Consider the following 24,665-nt stretch of genomic DNA (forward strand, 5'->3'; position numbering starts at 1 on the left):
TTGTGTCATTATATCTCCTATGATGCCCTAATGACATAAACTGGCTTTATCACTCTTGTTTGCAAAGAGGAGACCATTTAAACATAGTACTCAAGGCGCTACAATCCACTTTCATGGTTGGGTGGAACAATGGTTTCTCGGTCTTTCTGCCTTCCATCGAGGCATCAGTTCCCTGCTTGCCCTTGCATGCCTCTTTCCTCTTTCCTTATCCTCACTCCTTGTTTGAAGATATTAGAAAAGCTGCAGGATGAAGCCTGGGTGAGAACGGCAGAGAGCAAAGAATGTTTCATTCTCTTCCCTTCCGAAGAATTTCCAAATTAAGATGGCAGGCCAGTATCATTATCTAGACCAGAATTATGAAAGCAGCCAGGTTTCAGAGAAAGAGGCAGTGTTGACCTAATATTTCTTGCTTTAGTTGGTCCTCTGTGGAAATATGAGAAAGTAAGCGCAATACTTTAGAACCAGTTTCTGAGCCAGCAAGCACCTCGTACTTTCTTTTGACAGAGCGAGGTGTGGAAAGCCAGAAAGGGTGTGAGCTTCTCAAGAACATGTTCAGAACTGAGACCAGCACTGCAGTCCCTGACTCTGTTTGGACCACCGTCTACCATACCCTGCTGTTTCCCAGGGTGTCAGCTGCCCTGACAGTCACATCCCTACAAAGTTACCCCTCATGTGTGTCCTTTCAGCGTTATGACCTCAGGGGGTCTTTTCCCACTTCAGATGAGGATCTGTATCATTTCTAATTAGACACAATGTCCTCCCTCTGACTATTTCGTTTTGTTAGCGCATAGGGCCAAAAGTTCAACGCTACTTTTTTTAGCAGTGTGCAGAGTAAAGCCCTCTTCTGCAGGAGAAAGTTCCAGTCTTTGAACATAGACCATCACAAACGTAGACCAAGGGTCTTATAAATGCCTGGCCCTGGTCACAAGAGGGAGAGTATAGGTGGCTTAGGACGAGTCTGGCATCCTCTGGGGCAGAACAACCCACGGTGCCTGTTGAGGAGATGGCTGTCCTCTGCACCATTTTCAGGTGTGAAGGAAAATACTTCAGAAGTGAAAAGCACGTACAGGGAAGAGAAGGGATGGCATGCCGCACTTGCCCTGAGAAACAGCTGACTTTCTTCTTCCGACTTCCTATTCCCCATACTCCCATAGAGAAGATAGGTAAAAACACATCGGAGGGAAAGGTAGCTTGTCGAAACGTCTCACGGCTCCCACTAACGTCAGGGTAAAATCCAAACTTATCGGTATGGCAGACAAGGTCCTCCGTGACTTTACCTCAGTCTTCCCTTCCAATACCCAACTTCTTCATTCCCCACACATTCCACCAGCCTCAGAGAACTGTTGGTCACTTCTCAAATGCACCGTGTTCTTTTTTTTTTTTTTAATCTTTTTGCTTTTGCCTGTGCTTTTGCCTGTGCCTGGAAGGCCCTTTTTCTTTTTGTCCCCTGAAGAACTGCTACTCATCCTTCAAGACCCGCTTCAAATAGTCCTCGTGAAGCCTTTCCTGACTCGCACAGGCAAAATTATTTCTTTTCTCTTTTCTCCGTTAAGGTCTTGTACAACTTCTATGATGAGACACGTGGCTCTCCGAGAGTTATTTATTTATGTGTTTATCTCCTCCATTCATCTGTGAGCTTCTTATCCATAGGGCCTATGACTATTATTACCCTCTGAGCCTACCCCATGCCTGGCCATCATAGTCTCTAAGAAATGTTGAGTGAGTGAATGAACGACCTGGAACTAAGTCTTGTAAGGCCTTGATGACCCAGCAAACTGATACAATCTCAGCTCTCAGTGGTACCCACTGTGGGGTGCTCCACATGGTCCATTAGAGTAGAAAATATTAGAACTCCTATTTATATTTATGTTTGTCAAAAGTTAACAATAAGTGTAAGCTTTTCCGATATTTCGTACGGACCATGAGTAGCACATGTATTTAATTTCTAAACAAATATGTACATTAAGAATAAGGTATGCATGGGGTGCCTGGGTGACTCAGTCAGTCAAGCATCCAAGTGTTGGTTCCAGCTCAGGTTACGATCTCACAGTTTGTGAGTTCAAGCCCCGCATCAGGCTCTGTGCTGACAGCTCAGAGCCTGCTTGGTATTCTTTCTCTCTGCCCTCCCCTGCTTGCTCTCTCTCTCTCTCTTTCTCTCACTCTCAAAATAAGTAAATTTAAAGATTTAAGAGCAGGGTATGCATTGAAAGGATTAGAAGCCACTGTTTTAAGCAATGGGAAGTCATTGAAAAATTCCAAACAGGGATGAGCAAGGAAAACACAAGGGTGTCGGAGAATTGATCCTGTAGACTGGAGGGAAGTAGGGCCACCAATCAATATGGAAAGCATGACAGTGGCCCGCATGGAAGAGATAAGAGGCTAGACCAGTATAGGAACCGTAGAAATGAGGAAAACAGGAAAGGCCTGCTAAAGCATTACTATCATCTGCATTATCACCACTATATCATATTGGCTAATAGTAAGCAGAAAGAGTCAGAGCCCCACAGGGACCCTAAAATGTAGCCAGAAGCCGAGAGAGCAGGTGGAACTGGAAGGGGAAGATAAATACTTTGCCCCAGGGTTAGATTCTATAAAGTGACACTCGAAAAAAAAAAATTTTTTTTCCTCCACTTGTTTGAAGGGGCCATAAATAAGGGCCACCCATCAGGCCTGTCCAATCCCAGATGGGGCTTCTAATAAAGACTATTTATAGCCTCAGGCGGTTGCAGCAACATTGCGCAATTGCGTGCGGGACAGCCCGTCTGAGCCGCTGCTGGGTGAGTGACCGACTTTTGGCTGCTTCCTGTTGGCTTAGGAAAGAACAGAAGAAGGTGGGTTTGTTTGTCAGTTGAGCAACCTGCTGTTGCCATGCCTGTGTCTGACTGTCTCCCTTTAAACATTAACCATCTCTTAAAACGTTTGTGTTTAGTGCCCAAGGCCAAGAGGGCCCCAAGAGAAAGGAGAGGAGGAGAGGACAGGGAAAGGGATGGGGGGCGGTGGTTGTGCCCTACATCAATAATTTATCCATTCCATTCCCAAACATTTGTGAAATGTCCACTGTGACCGTGGACCACCCGAGTCCCAGGGGTCGAGAGCTGAGTAGAACATGACTCCCGTCCTCAGAGACTCACAGTCTAGCAGAGGAGATAGGTGAGTGAACACAAAAGGAAAAAAAAAGAGAAGGGATAAACCCCGCATTGTCCCTGTGCCTCTACCCTGCATGTACATTTGCCAGAGAAGGTTTGAGGGGAAAGAGGGAGGAAGCCGTCAGAGACCAGAAGCTTTCCAGGGTCTTCGACTCTAGGGCAGTGGTTCTCAAACTTCAGTGCACAACAAGTGACCTACCTAGGAGAATTGTTTAAAAGACAGCTTCTGGTTCAGCAAGTCGCCTTCGGGGGCTCTGGGGCGGCCCCAGAGCTCTCTACTAGCGAGCTCCCTGAGAGAATTCAGATTTAGGTGGTCCGTGGCCACCAGGGCAAAAGCCTGGGTCTAGAGCTGCCTGCCATGAAGCTAGTCCCCCTGAGGCTGATGGGAGAAACTGGAAGAAGAAAGAAATAGGGAGCATTCGAGACCATGAACAGCAGAAAATGGGAAAAAGGAAATCCGTATGGAGGGGAGAGAAAGGAAATGACTCTGTAAGGAGAAGTGAGTGAATATGACCAGGAGCCGGGGGTCACGCAGATGATTGGGGACCATGATGTTTGGTCTTTGTCATGTGAACCGGATGACTTACCTAAACAAGCACCGGGTGACGGACAGAGCCTTGGGCATGAAGAGCCCCAGTGGACCCGGCCTCTACTTTTTCTTCCAGACGCCCTGGCCACACATGGCTCCTGCTCAAACGGTGAGGCAGGATAAAGCCATGGGCCGCTCTAGAGAAGATGCACTAACTTGACACTATCTTCAGTAACTTCCCTGGTCCTTGACAGATCTGTCTAGCTGCACCCACCCTCACAGTTCCCGGGTCAAGTCTACCCCAGAGCAGCGTCCAGTTCACTACCCGGGAAGGCTGTAGTGGACCAACCTACATGACGATTGCGTGACGATTGCATGCTGATGGCGACCAGCCGCTCTCTCCAGTGCTCTACAGATATCACTCCTCATTCTGATTGTGTCAAGATTGTTCTCTTTCTTGAGCTGGTTTCGGGCTGGGATCGGAGCCCCTGGGGTGTGGTCGGTCCGACCCTAGGACCATTTGCTTCTTCTGTGGCATCAGATAGGATGCCCCGGTTTATCCCGGCACCGTGCCTAAAGCGAACTTTCCCTCACCTCTCTCCCAAGGGATGTCTCCTTCCTCATTCTTTAAGCTCCTGCTCGGTGTTACCTTCTCTGTGACCTTCCTTAGTCATTCCCTTTCCCAGCGGAAGTCCTTACCAGACAGACTCTTTGTTCAGGTGTGCCCCACCCATTCGACTACAAGTTCCAGGGATCTAGTCTCACGGGAGTCAGGAGTTTCTAGAGCTTAAGGGTTAAGAACTCAGGCCGACCTGAGCCAGACATTCAGCACTGCCACCACACCTACCAGTGTGACCTCAGGCAAGGGACTTCATTGTCCTAAGTCTCGGTTTCCTTGCCTATAAAATGGGCAAACAATTGCACTTACCGTCGAGGTTAGAGGAGCTAATCCTTGGCCCAGCTCCTCGAATGTCACAGCCTTCCATAAATGTCACTGCTCATTGCTCCTATTGATGGCCTTACTTTTAATGTAATCCCCACGGACTTAGTACGGAGTGAATGTTTAACGATGTTTACTGAATTAGCAATTAAAATATGTATCCTTCTCACTGGAACTGTCGATTGGTACATTTTAAGGAGTGGGCCACTCAGCATTTCCCCCTAATTCTTCAATATTTGGTGGAGTGCCCTCTGCACAAGGACTGGTTTCAAGGGCAATTATCTGAGTAAGCTCAGGCAGGCTCTTGTACCCACTCTTCTCTTGCGCTCCTCGCTCTTCCGTTTCCAGCCTTGCACTTGCTGTCCTGCTTCTGAAGGAATAAATCAGACAACGGTGGCTATCTATAAGTACCTTAAACTGAGTCTGAGGTCTCTAGAGGAAAAGAGCTGCAGAATGCTCTCAAATCGGCGATAAATGTTCGATTTCCGCTTCTCCTACTGTCACTATCCACCTCGCAAGGTAAAACAGGAAGGGCTAATAATCCCCGTAGTCCTTTTTAATTTCAATAGCCTGTGGTCCCCTTTTGTGCACAGCTGGGTTTTTAGGCTCAAAAGAGGGAAAGCAATTTTTGAAAACAAACACAATGTAATGACTCGTTCTGTCTCTCTGCTATGGATAATCTCAGAGAGAAAGTTGAGTCCGACTCTACAGCTTGCCCCGTCCGCCACTGGTCTTTGCTACTGGCTTGGAATTACTAGGGGCTATTGGCACGGCCGAGCTAAACGTCCGGACACTTGGGTGAGGTCCCTTCGAGTTCAGAAGTTCTTAGGAGAGTTAGCAAGGGTGGATGAGCTCAGAATGAATCAAGACGTTCCTAGAGATCTTAATCAAATAATCAAAGGTTAAATACGAGGAGGAAACATCATAAAAGCAGGTAAAAAGCAGGTAATGAAGAATCTGTTAGCTTTCTTTCCTCTCCAAGAGAAGCGATGAGCCCCATCCATGACGTGGAGGCTGAAGGTGGGCAATGCGTTCAGTCTGCCCCCAGCCCTGGGATCCCTGAGCCAAAGAGGACCCTTGAGGATATGGGAGGAACCCCGTCCCCCACCCCACCGCACCGCTGGGCCCGGGTATAGCCCTTTGTCCTGTCTCTTCCTCCCTCTCCCATCCAGTATGGCCCACTTGGAGTGCATTCTTCCTCTGGGCCATGTTTTCCATACTCTTTTAATCCATTCTCCTTTTGAAAAGCATTTTTAAAAAAAATTCTCATATACACCCCCTCCCCAGAGGTTGTGAGAGGCACCCACTGGGCCCGAACCTGTCCTACCCACCACCTCTTTGGTACGGTCAGTGCCAGCTCTGGTTCCTTCTTCTCACCCTTCTCTATTGATTGCTGGTGACTGATCACTGGTGAGCTTTCGAATCCAGACATTGTGCAGTCAAACGTTTCTTATGCATCATCTATGCGCCATTAAGCACTGTGCGAGCCCAGAGGCTACCATGATGCATGAAACAAAGGCCCTGCCTTCAGAAAGCACCAGAAAGATCCATGAACAATTTCAAACTGCTCGGCCACTATCTAAAACTAGGTTCAGAGTCCTATGGGGCCTAGAAAAAAAGGGGACTAGATTTGCCTTGGGGTGCCAGGGTAGATTTTGCAGGCAGGGGAAGAAAAAGGGAAGAGAACACAGGCAGAGTGTGTCGAGGGGCGGGGTTTGGAGGAAGCATCCCCAGATGCTTGTGGGGAGTCGGAATGCAATACTCAAGGGCTGGAAAGTGATTGGCCATGATGTCGGGAGGTTGGGTCACTGTCAGATGTGAGGAGAAGTTGAACCATTTTGTCCTGACCCTGTTGGCAATGGTCTAATAATCACATAACTCAGCAAGGAGCTGGAAATTAATATGAACTTTAGGTCTTCCACTCTAAAACCACCTGTCCACCTAGCCTCCTAGGGGTGGTCATCAGAGGTTAAACCTGGGAAGGGAACAGTGGGAGAAACGTCTCCGAAGCAGCCAGTGGGTGTGCTCTTGACCAGCGAAGTTGCTGTAGAAAGTAGGTGTCTAATTATCCTAAATCTTTAGCTCACCGATTTAAACTGTCCAAGCACCAAACTTGTTTGCTGCGCTCCTAGAATGGAATCAGATCAGCTTCCTACATGGTATCGCCATATTATAGTGAGAGGTGATAAGTAATAGGATTTCTGTGCAAGTGCTTTGTAACAGACAGGGTGTTCTACAAATACGTTGATAATCAGTATTGCAGTTTTCTAGATCCCTACTCAGATAGCCTTCTCAGAGGAAGTTGTTCCCTTCAGTGTAACAGGCAACTTTAAGGCAGAAACAGAGCACAATGAAAGGGAATGGACCCAGTCAATCGGATCAGCTAAATCAAATTTGGTGATCATTAATATTGTTCTTGTTGTTTAGAATAACCTGAAGGCAGCAAACATAAAGCATATTTTGTGGATCTCTAGCTTTTTGGCATGTTCCTTGGGGTTAAACTGGCTTCTTTAAAAGCAGAACTTCTCAGAGCCTTGAATATGCAAATGAGCACCACGAATTCAAAAACAGGTTTTATACCCAGTATCTCCCAAGTTGATTTGACTACCGTACCCCCTCCTACTTCCTGGTCCACACTGCCTGAGTCCACTCTACATTTCTAGAGGAAAATGCCCGTGCTTGGGGTGGGGGGAGGGGGAGTTGGAGGTAGCCTGTGAGGCCACAGCAGGGGATCCAGCCATCCAGGGCCATCAGCTCTGCTCCCTGCTCCCTACTGGGGAGTCTCCCTTCCTGTTCTTCACTAAGACCTGTCCCACTCCCCCCACCCCAGTCATACCTCCCACTCACATCCCCTTACCAGCCCTGTCTGCGAGCTTCACCCCTAACTCCTGATTGTTCCCATTCCTTGATATTTTCAGCCCCGGCCCTGAGCTTAGGACAAGAACTCAGCAAGAAGGCCCAGGCTACAGCATGAATAGTCTCTCATTGCTGGAACACCGGCCTGTGAAATATTATTTCCTTTTCTTACATTTAAAAACTTGGGGGGCTGGGGAGCAGAGGGATTCTTTCGGGATTCCTCCAGTTCACATCGTTAATATTCTTTGTGTTAATTTCGTGTGTGTTCTCTGAGGTTTGATCTGCTTTTCCGTCTTCGTGTGTTATCTTACTTGTTTTTATTTCTGACATTTGGTTTTTCTTCACATGGAAGCAAGAAGAGACCTTAATTCGGTTTTGCTTTCATGCTTAGTATTCATAACGTGATTCTTTTTTAAATACGATTTTTTTTTCCAGAATGACATGACAGAATGCTCTTCGCAGGTGGTTATGGTGAGGACAGCTGCATTGAACAGGAACACATTCCCTTGTTTTTACTGGAAAGAACTACATTTTCCTGATCCAGTCCTTTGAATTTTGGCCTCTGGGCCTCTCTGCCCCTCAAGGGATCCTCCTGAGCTCTCTCTCTCTCTCTCTCTTTGTAAGGCAAGAAGCAGATATCTGAAACCACCTGATCAATTCTGAAAATTAAATCTCAAGCCCTCCATTTGAATGAGAGACTGTCCTCCAGCTTCAGGCTTTACCTCAATCAGTATTAGGTTTTATTCAAGGGAAAAATGTGCTCCTGGTTCCCTCTCCTTCCACTAAAATTTTTGGTTACTTTTGGGAGCCTCATTTTACTCCAAATAATACAATTTCTTCAACTCCTGTGTGCTCTAGGCTTAAATTTCCATCTGTTTACAGAAGAAGAAAAAAATCTCTTTCTCAAGGGCTTATGAGCTTGTCAAATTTTGCCTGTCCAGAAATAAATCACATCACCCTCTTCCACTCCGTCCCTCCCCTGCTGTCCTTAGTCAAGATGTGCAACAGCCTCTATGCAGCCAAACAAGTCAGACCCCCCAGCCCTTACATGCCTCCCTGCTTCTCCATTCCATCCATCGAATCTGATCTAACCTACATGTTCTCGGTATGAATCAATAACTCCTCTGGCCTGCACTTTGTTCTCTTCCTTCTGCCCTTGCCTGCTCTCGTCCTCTCTTTTCTGGACGACTGAGTAATCTCTTTGGGTGGTCTTCTAATGAGGACTTCCCTCCTTCTAAACCCACACCCTGCCCAGCAGCATGACAGGTAGTCAGCAGTGAGCACTGCCACCCCACCCAGAACCCACTGCTGGGTGCTGACCCCACGTCCTCAGCAATGGATCAAGATGCCACTATAGCAACTCAAGCCTTCATGAGGAGGAGTGTAGGTCGCTGTGGCTCTGAGCCAAGTGGTTCTCACTACTGCTTCACCTACCCACCCAAAACTATAGGGACCTTCCAACAAAGGGCCCATGGCCACATTCCCTCGGGTCTGTTCCCTTCGCTCTCGACAATGTGGCAGGCTCTCACCCTCTTTTAGTTTCCCCAATCTATCATCTTTGCTTCATTCCAAGAACTTCCCGTTCTGCCTATCCTCCAATGAGCAGTGGCCCAGCTGGACTCTCTGGACGTTGCCTCTTGGCTCACCTTGGTATTATGGTCTACTAGTCACAGGCAAGTCCCAGACGGCCCAGGTGGCTGGGACACCACAAACCAGTCCAGCGGTGGGACACCACAAACCAAACCAGTCCCAGCACTGTGGCCTTCCACTGGTCGAGAAGGGGTTGGGATGGGACTCCCAGTGTTGATGCTGAAGACTGAGGTTTGAGACATAAACCTCCCTGGCAACCTCATAGAGTCCACGACAAATATTTCTAGTTTGTTCATTCATTGATTCATTTAACAAACATGTATAGAGAGAGGCTACTAAGTACCAGATACATTACGTAATATTGACAATATGGCACAGAGGGTGTCAGACTGGGTCCCTGTTCATGGCATCTCTATTCTACTGTTGGAAGGACAGAGACAACTTTAGCATCAGTAATTGTCAGCGGCTTTAAAGTCTGAAGACAATTAAGATGTTCACAATGTAAGTGGGAAGGGCTATTCTAGACAAGATACTCAAGGAGTTAACCTCTGAGAAATGACATTGAAGCAAATATCTGAATGATAAGAAGCCAAAAAATCAACGTTGGTGGGTCAAGGGATCAGCAAAAGTAAAAAGCCCTAAAGTAGGGATGAACTTGGACGAGTCTGAGGAACAAAAGAAGAGTGTGGCTGGGCTTGGTGAACAAAGAAGTGAGTGAGAGGATTTGAAATCAAACAGGAAGACACGGACCAGATCACGTCAGCCCTCGGTAAGTTTGCATAAGATGTTTGCATTTGCCCCTGACAGCAATGCTCACCCAGAAACAGAGCAATGCTAGAGGCCATGGTGACAGAGCATCCAGGTTCTGGCTCATCACACAGGGAGTGGAGACAGGTCCTGAGGAAGTGAGTCATTGCTGAGTTTCTTGCATGTCCACAGCCGGGGGATGGTATCTGGGTGGGACACCCGAGGCCAAGGGCTAGTGAGGAGTTCAAAGGAAAAGGAAGCTAAATAGATTCAAGAAGAGAAAGTACAGACCCGCTGTTCTTTCTTAAGTGCTAGTAGAGATGCGGGTGTGGGAAGGTAGATAGAGAGTCCCAGGGTTCAGGGAAGCTAGAGATGCGAACTCTGAGACAGCGTCACTACAGCCTCGAGAGACTGCGGGTTGTGGGTTGCAACAATGGAGCCAGATTGGAGAAGCAAAGACACTCACACTTAACCCTAGCCAGCCTTGGACATACCAAACCATTCATTCTCAGCTCTGCTCTCCTGCACAGCGGGTGCCCTGGAACAACGCGCACAGTTCTGTAAAATTACGCGCAACAATGGCGCCCTGATCTTCATGCAGCGCGGGCCCCAGAAGTGCCCAACATACGGATAGTATAAATCCCAACTCCGGGCAAAATGGCCCCCTTGACCTTTTTAATGGCCTAAGAAGCAGATCTCCCTTGAGAAGGGCCTCTTCTTTTCACAATTGTTCTTTCTCCTGCATGATAGTATTACCTTTGCTAATATGCAATGGTTAAAAAAAAAGAAGAAGAAGAAGAAAAAGCAACCCTATGAAATAGAAGGTACTTTGAAAGCGTTCAGACTTCTCCGTTCTCTGACAAGCCCTGCTGCCTTGGCCAACAGTGAGGCTTTAGAATAAAATTAGGGCTGTATGAAGGATGAATGGGTCCAGTCTGTCTCCTGCAGAGCTCTGCAGTGTAGATGGGGCCAGAGTCGTCACTTCGTTCCTAAGCTTTAATAGAGCGTCTTTCATTCAAAGATCCCGGGACACTTCACAGCTGCTAAAATGATCCTAAGCAAATATTTGTAGCTACACAGCACAGGTGGGAATATGGAGGCACTGAGAAGAAAAATAACTGACCAAAGACCCCAAGGGTCAACTGTGGAGGTAGGACCAGAATCCAGGACCTGAGCCAATTCAGAGCTCTATCTGCAGGATCGGGCCTAGAAAAGATGACTGGGATTTCATGATTGAGATGAGTTATCATCAGACAAATTTGGGGGTCCACAATAACAACCAGTCATGAGCCAGCTGCTTCCTAATCCAGTGTCGCTCTGGGACATGTGCGTGATGCCTTGGTGACCCGCAGCTCTAAGTGGTTAGGGCTTTAATAATTCAAGCTTTCTAATTAGATTGACAGTCTCTGTTAGAGTGAGCATAGGCAGTGAAGTGTATTCTGTGTTCTTGACAAATACACTTTATAGCTTCAATTAAACCCATTTCCTATGTACTGGGGCCAAAAAGGCCACTATACAAAACAGCCACATGGCCATATCACCAAGATAAGGGTAAACAGTACAATCCATTTGTGTGAGCTGCAGGCTGGGGTCTGAGTCGGGAGGCCAGAGTGAAGACTGAAGAGTGCTATGGTCTGAATGTTTGTGTCCCTCCAAAATTCCTATGTTGAAGTCCTAACCCCCAAAGTTGATGGTTTTAGGAGGCGGGGGGGGGGGGTCTTTGGGATGATTAGATCATGGGGGTAGAGCTCTCATGAATGGGATTAGTGTTCTTATAAAAGAGACCCCAGAGAGCTCTTCAGCGCCTTCTTCCATGTGAGGCTATAACGGGAAATCTGCGGTCTGGAAGACGGCCCTCACCCCATCATGCTGGCACCCTGATCTTGGACTTACAGCCTTCAGAACTGTGAGCAGTAAATTTCTGTCTATTATAAGCCACCCAGCCTGTGGTATTTTGTAAAAGCAGCCCAAACGGACCAAGACGAAGAATATACGTTGATATGGTCGCTCAGGATGGACACTGCCCCATTCTTGCTGCCGTTGACCTTAAAGGAAACAAAACATTGACACAATGTGGAGTCATAACTTGGGGTCCTCAGACCTCTTTCTCTCGACTGGCCTCACTGGAGTTGAGCAGCTGAAAGACAGACAAGGCAGGAAAGATTTGGGAGCAACAGCAGGAAAGAGAGAAAATAAGGGTTCCAAGACTCATGATGGGCTACCACCAGGAGGACTTGTCTCCACCCATTTGGTCCACAGAGATTGGTTTGTCCTGGGGCTTCTCCCGAGGGTCAGATCTCAGTTGAGATCTTCCTAAATAACAGGATCTCAGTGGAGCTTCGGAGCCCAGAGGAGAGGTGAGGCATGGCTGTGGGAGGAGGTCAGGGGCCATTTTGGCATTACTGAGGGGTGGCTTCAAATTCTAATTCGGACTCTTCCCTTTACTAGCCGTGGGATCTTGACCAAGTGACTACATCTCTTTGTGCCTTCTGGGCACAAATGGTACGTATTGGCAGGGTTGTGAAACAAGAAGTTGATAGAGTGAAGCACGTAGAAGAGAGCTTGGTCTGCAGTAAGAACTCAGAAAATATCAGCCATTATAATTAACTGTTACATAACAAATTCAAGGTACCCCAGAGCTTATTAGATTTCTGGCTCATCTTCGATGAAGATCCAATTCATTCTTGGGTCCAATTTAACTTCGGAGTTACACAGAAGACTTTTTTCTAAAGTTAAGGGCTTTCACCAAAAGACCACCTTTGTTGGCAGGTAAGAAAGGAAGACTGGGGAGTGCCCTCACCCCTGACATTTTGCTCAGATCAGCCAAGCCTGGCCCTGGATAAAACTGAGAGACAGGCCAAATTTACTTACATGGAGCAGCCTCCTTCTAGTGTCCCATCACGCTGGGCCCACCCGGGATCCATGACCCTGGGAGCCCCGAGGGCAGGGACATCGGTGGCAGCCACTGCCAGCAATCAACCAACAGGCTTACAGTGGGTTGGGGAGCAAGGACCAGCTCCAGTGGGGTTACCCATCGCTTGGGGCTGGTGAGAGGAGAGAGGAAGAGACGCAGCGCATAAGGGGGTGCACCTCAGTACTAGGATTTGTCTGAGCAGGTCTTGGGCAACCGAAAAGCATTTGCGTACTGGAAAGGGCCACCCAAATGTGCAGGTGTGTTATTATATAATTGTTACCACTTTTCATTCAAAAGCCAATTATTAGCATCTACCTAGTGGGCAATAGAGTGAAGGAAACCGAAGAGATCGGGGTTTGCACCACCTCTGTGTCTGACACACGTGTGACCTCAGGCAGGTGCCTTTCAGAGCCTGACTCTCCCCTCTAAAATCTTAAAGGGCAGGGTCTCTGATGAGCCGAACGTGATAATGTAGAGTGCCTGGCCCATAGCAGACAGAGTCAACCAACGTGGCTTTTCCCTTCTTTGTGGTGAAGACACGGGGTACTTTTTCACATGGAAATGGAACTTCATAAAACTAAGAAACAAGACTGTGGCCCCAGGGAAGGTTTTAGTAGTGAATTATTTTCGTAGCATCTTTTTTTTACTCCAAGATCCTGCAGAGAGGGAATATCTATTTCAGCGTGGTTCAGACTTTAGCAGCCATTGCTCACAAAGAGCGGGGTTTGGGAATGTTTCCAATACGCGGAGCTCTTTCATCGACCTGGGTCCTGTCTCTACAGACTCAGCCCAGTGGAAGCTGGTGGGTGCTGAAAAGGCAGAAGAAGCTTGGCAGGGAGGCTAACGGCTGCAGGAGTCTCCGTGCCAGGCGTGGTGTGTCGGCTGGAATGCTTCCTGCGGCAATCAGTGCCTGCAGAAGACAAACCCCACCAGCCGGGGACCACAGAGGGGTGTCCGGGTACCGTGGGAGCATTCCGCTCAAGCCCACTTGACGTGACCGGCCCTCCTCATGGCTTTTCATGGCTCCCTTTACTTGGGCTGCTTCCAAGCCTCCAGCTGGGCTCGTCTAGGAGCTGGGAAGCTCTGTTTACGGAATCTCCAACATCCCTGAGGCCAAGGCCAGGCATCTGTCGGACATGGGGATGGGAGTCGGTGAAGGTGGCATAGATTTATTAGTCCACAATCAACTCGATGGACATGTCTCTGTGCCCTGATCTTGTTCCCTCCCGCGTCAGTTGTACTAACACCACCACCCCATGGACAGACCGATTCACTACAGATGGCATTGGTTTGGTTTTTGTTAGTAAGTACTTTTCTCTGGGCAAATGAACTTTCCTGACATCCACTTCAAACTTCTAGGCTCACGGGAATGCCAATAAGGAAACACAGCCCAAGAAAAATATCCTTAGGGAATGTGAACAGATCAGACCCGTAGTCCTAGAGATTATGTGTGTATATAAATATACATACATGGGTTTATTTTTACATATGAAATGTATATGAGATATGAGATATATGTCTATACATACGAGATTCATGTGGTGTGCGTGAATGAGCTCCAGCTAGTTAGTATTCAACACATTTATTTTTATTTACTTTTTAAAAAGTTCTTTTAAATGTTTATTTTTGAGAGAGAGAGAGAGAGAGAGAGAGAGAGAGACAGAGAGAGAGCACGCCAGCAAGGGATGGGTAGAGAGAGAGAGAGAGACAGACAGACAGAATTTGAAGCAGTCTCCAGGCTCCAAGCTGTCAGCCCAGAGACTGACATGGGGCTCAAACCCACAAACCATGAGATCATGTTCTGAGCCGAAGTCAGAGGCTTAACTCACTGAGCCACCCAGGCGCCCCTATTTTTATTTTATTTACTTAAGTTAAATAAAATACTCACATAAGGATTTAAATAAATATTTATTGGAAGACATGATATAAATATTACATATTTATTCCTGGGCCATCTCTAGGTCAACCTGAAGATGCTCCTTTCTGCCTTTCACGTACTTCTTAGGCTTCATACTTTACGATCTCTGCCTCCTCCCCAATGTATATTTTCACTTGATTTTGTCGGGATAAAGATCACTCAGCCTCTGGGCCTCAGGATGCTTATCAGTGAATAAAGCTAATGGGTATTAGAAACAGACAGAGAACAGCTAGCCCAGGCTTGGTCTGGGCAGGCACTCAATGAATCGTGGGGGTGGATGTGAGGCTGGTGGTGATGAGGCAACAATGGCTTTTGGGGAGCTAGAGACTTAGAGAGTTCGATGTACCCAAGGGCAATGACATTCAGGAAGACCCCATAGTCCTTGCCCTCTATTTAGTCCAGTGAGTTAACTACTCAGAGCCTGGGAGCTTGATTCCCAAGTGTCCCCACTGCTGGTGGCTTTTCGGTGTTGTGAAAACACAGAAGATGGAGAGGCAAAGCCATATCTGAAGTCTGGTTCTTTCACAAAGAATGGAGTGATCTGGAGGTGGTGCGTCCTCTCAGTGTTTCTGGACGTCTAATCAGAATGCTCCCCCTTAGGGTCCCTTGTACCTGGGACAGGTTGCAGACACCTTAAGCAGGATTTTATTATGATAGCGAGAACACACAATGAAGGCTCTCGATCATTCACTCTCCACTTGCACCAGGGAGCTCGGAGTGGAGCTTAGAGGGTAGGATACAGCACAAGAAGCCCTGTTCAGCATCCAGTCCTCTCCGCTTGGCTGGAGGTGAGAGGCTACCAGGCCAGATAAATGCAGTCTGCTCACCAGCCCAGGGCAGCATGAATCCGTTGGCCCAGAACCCACACACTGGAGCCCGAAGGTGTAGGTTCCTGACCCTCTGGGACACGTGAACTTGTCTAAGGCCAAGACTCTACCGTGACTTGGTTTCCTCATCTGTCAAGTGAGGAGGTTGACCTTAGTGACCCCTAAGTTCCCTTTCACAGTTAACATTCTCTAATCCTCAATTTAAAAAATATAGAAAGTTTGCATTTAACTTTCTATATGTGCCCAGTGTACTAGAGCTGTTATAACAATGACACAGAGAGTCCAAAACAGCAGAAAATCCAGTGTTTATGTTCAATTCAGAAATTCAGACTGACCATCCTCTGAGTCATATTAAAATATTGATTGTTTTGTAGAGAACTCAGTGGGTCTGGGGAGACAAATAATGAATGCTAATGATGGTTTGCAGTCAGCCAAGTGAGGACGAAATATGTGCCAGAGAGATAAGAAGGAGTCATTTACCGGCTTGACAATTAGCTATGGAGGGCCTGCACCCAGCCCTAATCCTGCGAGAGCATACTTCTAGAATTTAGTGTGTATTCCACTCACAGGGCATCTGAGATGCGGATTCTGGTTCCGCAGGTCTGGGTAGAGCCCAAGACTCTGCATTCCTACTACGCTCCCGGGAGAAATCCAGGTATATGTGTGCGTGCAGCCAAACGGGTGTCCTACGAGCTCTTCTCCTGGGCGTTGGATGAGGGGGTCCAGATTTTAAAGGCGGTCATGGTTCCGAGGATGAAGACAGCCCCGAATGGCAGAGGGGGAGGCACCGCTTTCTCAGAAGAGGAGGGTCAAACCAGTCTGAGAATAGAATGTAGCTGTGATTAAAAGTGTTTACGGATAATTAGAAGTACTGTTATGGGACAGAGATGGAGAGAAAGGGGGCTTTACGGGCGCAGGAGCTGAGTGCCATGGTGATGGCAGTGCTATTAAAAAGCAGGCATGGCTGAGACACGGAGCCCCTCAGCTCAGGGCTCTGGCCTTTCTGTCCTTTGAATTGAGGTTTGCCTTTGACTTCATGGAACGATTTTCTTCTGGTGCCACAGCAGCCATTTCATTGCAAGATGGATTGCAATGTGAACTGATCTTTTTCCATTTCGGGTCCCAAACCGCAGCGCAATTAGTTCCTAAATAAATGTCAGCGGCTTCTGGGGGAGGCTCTGAACGCGAGGCTGGAATGAAGTGGCCAGCCACAGACAGTGTCTACGTTGGCCGTGCCCCCTGAAAGGGCTCGGGGTTCCGACTGCACCCTCTGCACTTAGCCTGTATTTCCAGAGAGGTGCTGCTGAGCCCTCTGTACACGTTTTTGATGCAGACTAGTTTAAATGACAGAAAGAAGATGGAGTTTGCCTGGAAGGTTGACACATTTTTTTTTTAATGTTTCTTTAGTTTTGAGAGAGAGAGAGAGAAGCAGAGTGCAAGTAGGCAAGGGGCAAAGAGAGAGGGAGACACAGAATCCAAAGTAGGCTCCGGGCTCTGAGCTGTCAGCACAGAGCCCGACTCGAGGTTCAAACCCAGGAACCGTGAGATCATAACCTGAGCCGAAGCTGGATGCTTAACCGACTGAGCCACCCAGGTGCCCCAGACACATGTTTTAAGGTAAACACAGGACACCTCTGCCACAAAACAGTTGTGTGGGCTTCCATGAACTCATGATCTTTTTATCTTGACAGACTCTGATCACATGTGGAGAGGACTGTCCACACCCGCTGTCCTTTGATCTGAGTGAGGACAGACGTTAGAGGTTGAATCGCATCCCTTAAAATTCAGATGTTGAGGTCCTGACTCGCGGTATCTCGGAGGTGACCTAGTTGGGAAATAGGGTCCCTGCGGCTGTAACTGGTTAGATGAGGTCACCCCAGAGTAGGGTGGACTCCTGATCTCATCTGACTGGTGGCCTCATACAAAGGGCGAATTTGGACACAGATGTACACGTAGGGAGAACGCCACGTGAAGGCAAGGGCAAGCATCAGGATAAAGCGTCATCTACGAGCCAAGGACACCACAGACGCTAGGGGAGAGGCGTGGGACAGACTCTCCCTCACAGCCACAGAAGAAGCCGATTCTGCTGACACCTTGACCTCAGGCTTCCAGTCTCCAGAAATGTAAGAGGACCCACTTCTGTTGTTGAGGCCACCCGGTTTGCGGTGCTCTTTTCACATCAGCTCAAGGGTGGTTATACAAGAGACTGATAATAAACTTAAGCATCAATAAAATTACACAGTTATATGTATGGCCTTGGAAAAAATCTTTTAACCTCTGTAAGACGAAGCAGCTGGAACAAGTAGTTAATGAAATCCCTTGCATCCTGTGGTTCCCTGAGATTCTGATATATTGGTCCTCTCAGTGCCATTTGATGGATAGCACCTGCCAATGAGAGCGGAGGAGTGACAGGTGCACCCAGAGGAGGCCGAGCGCAAGTGCAGGAGACGGAGCTTAAACCATCAAGTGACCAGGCAGAGGCTTAAGCCTGTGGGCATCTCAGATGCTGAACAGAGACTGGACCATGCCTGGGACAGCGGGATCCTGGTAGCAGAGGGCAGTCTCTGCAGAAAGCTAGGATGACTTAGGTAAAGCGGGCCATGGCCCCCGGCTCCTCCTCCTGCACGCAGGGCAATCTGGAAGCAGCAGTTAGGAGTCAGGCGAAGAGTTCAAGTCCCTGGGTTTCTGGCCTCCAGCATTGGCAGTCAGCAAACCAAAGTAGGCAACCTCACGACTGTCCGGAAATATCTGTTGAACGAGGCCCTTGGGAAGCCGACAGGTGGGAAGCCAGCGTCATCATAATCTGGGTGTGAAAAGACATGGGACCTCCTGTTGCAGTCACTGGCGGATGACATATGAGCATTTGGGTTACATGTTCACCTGTGACTGGGACAGAACAGGGACCGTTCATTGCTGATTTCCCTAGTCAGTCCCTTGCATGCTGTAAACCCTCAGTTTGTTGCATGATAGGACAGCAAAGGGGGAATTTGTTCCAGGAATCGAGAAAACAATTAGTCAATTTAGTAATGAGGGCCATGTTACCCTTCTTGGCTCAACTTTAATTAGCTGTTTGTCTGAATTAGTTTTATTGTCATCGTTACATTGATTATGTTATTTAGTGCCTGTTGGTGAAAAATAGCACGTGGGACCACAGAGCTTAGCTTAGCAATTCAAGAATTTCGATTGGAGAGGCGGAGTTAAGCTTTTCCATGTTACCGGTCAATAAATATTAACTGACCGGTGTGTGCAGAGCACTGTGCTGGGCACGTGTGATCAAGGTGCATGTCACATATAAAGTGGCCAATGATTATTCAAAATAATACCATAAGCAGAATCCCACAGTTCCTGAGCAACCCTCGTTTTCTCTGTTTTTGTACTCAGGCTTTCTCCCCTTCCAGAAATGTCCTACCTTATAAGGTGTCTTTCATCCGACCAGGCCTATTTCTTCAATTACTTTATCTACCAGTGTCCTCCAGATCTGCGGAATGGGAACATCTTTTCCTTTTTTTTTTTTTTTTAATTTTTTTTACATTTTATTTATTTATTTATTTTTCTGAGAGACAGACCGAGCCGGGGAGGGGCAGAGAGAGAGAAAGGGAGAGAGAGAATTCCAAGCAGGCCCCATGCTGCCAGCACACAGCCTGCTGCGGGGCTCAAACCCATGAAACCGTGAGATCGTGACCTGAACCGAAACCAAGGGTCGGATGCTCAACCCACTGAGCCACCCAGGCGCCCCAACATCTTTTCCTTTTGATGCCCATAACTCCTTCCTTACAAGTCTCTCAAAGAACATATGTTTTGCCTTGTATGTTAACCAATCACCGTTGTCTTATCTCTCTTACTAACTTATATGTTCCCTCATGCGGCATGTTCCATAGTGTTCTCCCAAAAGTCGTGTCCACTCTGAACCTCAGGACGTAACCCTATTTTCTATTTTTTTAAACAAAATTTTTACTTATTTATTTTTATTTTTTAATTTTTTAAAATATTTATTTATTTTTGAGAGAGAGAGAGAGAGAGAGAGAGAGCACGAATGGGGGAGGGGCAGAGAGAGAGGGAGACCCAGAATCCGAAGCAGGCTCCAGGCTCCGAGCTGTCAGCACAGAGCCCGACGCGGGGCTCGAACTCACGGACCGTGAGATCTTGACCTGAGCCGAAGTCCAACACTTAACCAACCGAGCCACCCAGGTGCCCCCCAGATCTTTTAAAATCATATTCACATTAGTTAACATGGAGTGTAGCATTGGTTTCAGGAGTAGAATTCAAGTCTTATTTTGTATTTTTTTTCTTAATTTGAGTATAGTTGACACACGATGTTACATTAATTTCAGGCATTCAACATAGTAATTCCACATGTATACATTATGCTGTTCTCCCCAAAAGTGCAGCCACCATATGTCACCACACCGTGCTGTTACGGTACCACTGACTATATTCCCTGTGCTGTACCTTTTATTCTCGTGACATTCATTCCATGACTGGAAGCCCCCAGCTCCCTCTCCCCGTGGCCATTTTGCCCATCACCACACCACCCCCTTCCCTCTGACAGCCATCAGTTTCTTCTCTATTTATAGGTCTGATTCTGACCTTGAGGATATAGGGTCTTTGCAGATGTAATTAGTTACGGGTCTTGAGAGCATCCTGGCTTTAGGGAGGGCCTTAAGTCCAATGACTGATGCCTTTGTAAGAGAAAGAAGAAGGAGGTGGGCACACAGAGGGACACTGAGAGAGAGGGCCATGTGAAGAGGGGGGCACAGATTGGAGGTATTTTTCTGCGAGCCAAGGAATGCATGGGCCCACCAGAAGCTGAGGTACAGGGCAAGGAAGGAGTCTCCCGGAGGGCCTCTGGAGGAGGCATGGCCCTGCTGCCTCTTGATTTCAGACCTCTGGCTTCCAGATCTGCGAGAGGATACATTTCTGCCGATCAGGCCACCCAATTTACTGTAGCATGTTCTGGCAGCACAAGGAAAGGGATGCATCCGAGCATAAAGCATGATTTCCCTTTGTATCCCCTCCAACTTGCTCATAAGCATTTTCGAAAATACGACCTTTGCACGTCATTCATCTTTGTTTCTTTGTTTGTTTGTTGCCGTTGTGACTCAAAAAGCACTAGTGTCAATCAATCAATCAGCCATCAAGGACCAGGCAAAGTCAAATTATATTAATTAGTTATTTTTTCCCCCGATGCGAGTCCTCGGGGGATACCTGTGCCTTTTGTGTACAAGGGAACAGAGCAAAAGTACTTAGGTTGGGTATGAGCATTGGCCCTGCTAAGTCCAAATATCTGAAGGAGGCCCCTCGCCATTGGAGGGAGCCCCATACTCCTAGGGAGAGGGGGCTCTGGGAGAATCTAGGTCCATTCTCTGTGGCCCTCAGTAAATCCAGTTTCTGGATTCCTTGCTGGCTCTTCAAAGGGCGTATGGACAAGACGAGGTGTCCTAAACAGTCACACAAAGTGCACCCAGGGATCTGGAGCCAAGGATGACCTTATGTCCAAGTAGAGAAGACTTGGTCACCATTTGAATGCACCTGCCTAAGAGGCCTCCCAGTGGGCACAGGCTTTGGAAGTTGGGATCAGGTATTCATGTCTTTGTGTTCAACATTGGTTCCCCAACTCACCTGTCCCTTTTTTTTTAATGTGTATTTATTTATTTTTGAAAGAGAGACAGAGAGAGCAAGGGTAAGCAAAGGAGGGGCAGAGAGAGAGGGACAGAAGATCCAAAGCAAGGTCTGCGCTAACACAAAGAGCCCGACATGGGGCTCGAACTCATAAAGTGTGAGATCACGACCTGACCCAAAGTTGGACGCTTAACCGACTGAGCCACCCAGGCGCCCCCCACAACCCCCCTGTCCCTAATGCACAGGCACCTTTGGGAGATCTGCTCAGATGAGTAAACTTGAGCCCGGAGATGTGAAATAACTTACTCAAGGTCACACAACCAGTCCATGGTGTTGGGTCTCAAGCCTAGGCTGCTAGCCCAAACCAGTCCTGCTTTTCAAAGGGCCTCTCTGCTTCATCAGAGGCACGAGCGCTTAGGAGGGTGCTAGTTATAGGAGGGGGAAGGGACGGCAAAGGGGAGGGTAGCTACTGAAGATCAACCTCACCATTTCTGCCACATACGGGTCCCCCTCTGGATACAAAAAGCCCGTTTAAAGCAAAGTGGTTTAGAAATTCCATGGTAGCTGAACGCATTCGCTAAGCAAGCCGCCTCGTGACTGTTTCCTGCCCTGAGAACACCTCACACGTTCCCTCAGATCTTTGTGCTGGAAGCAGGATGTGACTGTCCCCAAGTTCTCTTTGCTGAGTCTTTCCCAGGTGTCCTGGTCAACCATCATCACGAGGTTTTACGTTGAGCTGAAGGGGTAGGAGCAAGTCCGTTTCAATGAGAACATGCAGAGGCCAAATACACCCTTCCAGAACGTCCTGCTTCTATTACTTTGCTCATTCGGATTTAAATGTTCTGTCCTTGTCAAGCTTTTTCCCATTCATAATTATTTGTGTGATGGGTACAATGTTATTATTCTATTATGACTCACAAACCATGGCCAAATCACTATTTCAATTGATATTGCTTATGAATTATTACATCAATTGCTCTGCAATTCCATAGCAATGCCTTTAGCCCAGTCCCTCAAGAATTAAAAAAGGGGAAGAAAAAAAAAAGACCAGGCAAGGTTTCAGTCCGGAACCTGCCAGCCCAGGGCTGTTCCTCGGACTTCCTGCCTCAGTGGTATTTCCTGGAGTCACAGGTTATTTAATGCTTACATGGTGACATCTGATCTTTCTTTCTATTGTTCCCCAGCGGCCACTGGAGCTCTCTCATTCAGACACAAGCTCCCGTGAAAGCAAAGAGAAGGCAGTTTCGCTGCAGGGCACCCCACAGCTGTGCTTTCTAGTATTTGCCCAAATGGCTTCCTCCAGTAACAGCGATCACCAAAGCTCTCTGTGTTGAGTAAGTAAGCTTCATTTTAACCACGCCTGGCTCTGAGTGTTGTAGCCCTCTAAGTTATTCTAGAACAGTACCCGCACGTGCGTTTCTCAGCCCAGACACCCTGGTATGGGAGGGTGCCCTCACCAGCATGGATCACTGGCAGTTTGGTTGGGAAGGACGAGGCAGTTGTTCAGGGAGGGCTGGAGGTGCAACCTGTCATGCCGTTTAAAAAGCAGCCTTTATTTATTTTTCAATTTTTTTTAGTGTTTATTTATTTTTGAGACACAGAGAGACAGAGCATGAGCAGGGGAGGGTCAGAGAGAGAGGGAGACACAGAATCCGAAACAGGCTCCGGGCTCCGAGCTGTCAGCACAGAGCCCGACGCGGGGCTCGAACTCACGGACCATGAGATCACGACCTGAGCTGAAGTTGGACGCTCAGCCAACTGAGGCACCCAGGCGCCCCAGAAGCAGCCTTTTTTTAAACATGCGTTGATTCCTGGCAAACTCGAGTCTACAGGTGGATCTGAGTCCCTTGCCCACTGTTAGGGTCTGGAGGGTAGCCATTTGCTCTGCCAAGTTCATGACCAGGTCTTTGGAGGCACTTGTTGAAAAATCCTATGTTTCGGGGTTTGTGGGGAAAGCAGAAATATTCTATCCCTTTTAGAGAAACCATCTCATGGGCCAGACTCTGTAGCAACGTATCTTATTGATGTGTAGAGTGCGACGGGTTTCATCTCCACTCACGCATTTCCTTTCGACCACCTACGGCAGAGCAATTCAGGAGAAAGACAGAGGTGGAGGAAGGAACCAGCCCTCCCACACCGAGTTCCTGGTGCCTCCTGAGTGTCCACTGCCTAAAAGGGACTGATTGGTAAGGGCAAAAAAGGACAACGGGTGGTAAAGGTAAAAGGAGGCTGATCCCGGCTGAGCAAGCCAACGATCCTAAACCTCTGACCCGCCCATGTCATCTCGGGAGGGGCACAGCACGGGCACTAGGCTGTAGTAGCAGGTGGACGTCCCAGGAGACTGCGCTATGTTTGGCTCTCACTCAAGGGAGTGCCAGGGTCGGGGAGTCCCTCAGTGTTTCCCACTCCTCCAGGGGCCATATCATGAGCGGTATGCCTCCCTGGGTGGTAAGATTCATGCCAACTGATGAGTTGTTGGGTTAACAACCCAAGAGTTGTTAAAAGACCATGACGTCAGCTGTTAGTGGCCACACTCCCATTGTCCAATCCAACTAAAAGCCTTTGTTTTCATACGTGGAAACTCAAGAGTGTTCACAGAGGCAGTTCTCACTGTCTGACTCCTGGGCGAGGAAGGGTTCTCCAGGGGACCACAGACTCATTTCTCATAGGATAGTGGGAATTGCTTATCATTTTGCACCATCAAAATCCTTCTTACTCCAGTATCATTCCCACTGATATGTACATCTGACTTGAAATGGCTCATGTTGAAAACAAAAATGAAACAGGGGTGCCTGGGTGGCTCAGTCGGTTGAGCGTCGGACTTCGGCTCAGGTCATGATCTCTCAGCTTGTGAGTTCGAGCCCTGCGTCAGGCTCTGTGGTGGCAGCAGCTCGGAGCCTGGAGCCTGCTTTGGATTCTGTGTCCCTGTCTTGCTCTGGTCCTCCCCCGCTCACGCTCTCTCTCTCTGTCAAGAATAAATAAAACATTTTTTAAAAAATGAAACAAAAACTTCCCTGACCTTAATTCCCATCCAACCACGGCTCATCTGTTTCCCCTTATAGTGAAATTCCTCCAAAATTACATGTTATCACCATCTCTATCTTCTCACTTCCCACTCTCTCCCAGCCAGCTTCTTCACCCCTACCCCCATGAGAGTGGGACCACTGACCTCCTCTTACTTAACCCAGAAGTCCATTCTTTGATCCATCTTACAAAAAAGAAAAACAAAAACAACGGCAGCTATTGTCACAGTTGACTCCTCCCTCCTCCTCAAAGTTTTTTCTTCTCTGGGGTCCCGTGATACCTTGTTTTCTCAGTTTTCCTCCTGTCACATTATTGCTTTCTCCTACTCTCTTCCTGATTGCCCTGTTAATGCTAGACACCCCAGGATCCAACCTCTGGGTCTCTTCTGTCCTCTCGCCTTCCTTTCCCTTTGCCCTCCAACAGCCCTGGCTTGTTTCTATCTCAGGGACTTTGCACGTTGCTATTCCTTCTGCCTGGAATGCTTTTCCCTCAGACCCCCACATATGAACGCAGCACTGATGAGGTCTCGGCTTCAGCATCACGTCCGGAGACAGA

General features: G+C 47.9%; 1 protein-coding gene across 4 annotated transcripts in view; it reads left to right on the plus strand.

Moving 5' to 3' along the window:
- The window catches only part of ERI1 (exoribonuclease 1), a 321,125-nt gene that overhangs the window by 284,688 nt on the left and 11,772 nt on the right, over positions 1 to 24,665 (plus strand). For all 4 annotated transcript variants that reach the window (XR_006596383.1, XR_006596384.1, XR_006596385.1 and 1 more), the window contains 2 exons: positions 22,271 to 22,420; positions 23,173 to 23,272. The gene's annotated coding sequence lies outside the window, so the exon portion shown is untranslated. The remainder of the gene's footprint in view (positions 1 to 22,270; positions 22,421 to 23,172; positions 23,273 to 24,665) is intronic.

Source organism: Felis catus, chromosome B1 (genome assembly GCF_018350175.1).
Source record: "Felis catus isolate Fca126 chromosome B1, F.catus_Fca126_mat1.0, whole genome shotgun sequence".
Classification (NCBI taxonomy): Eukaryota; Metazoa; Chordata; class Mammalia; order Carnivora; family Felidae; genus Felis; species Felis catus.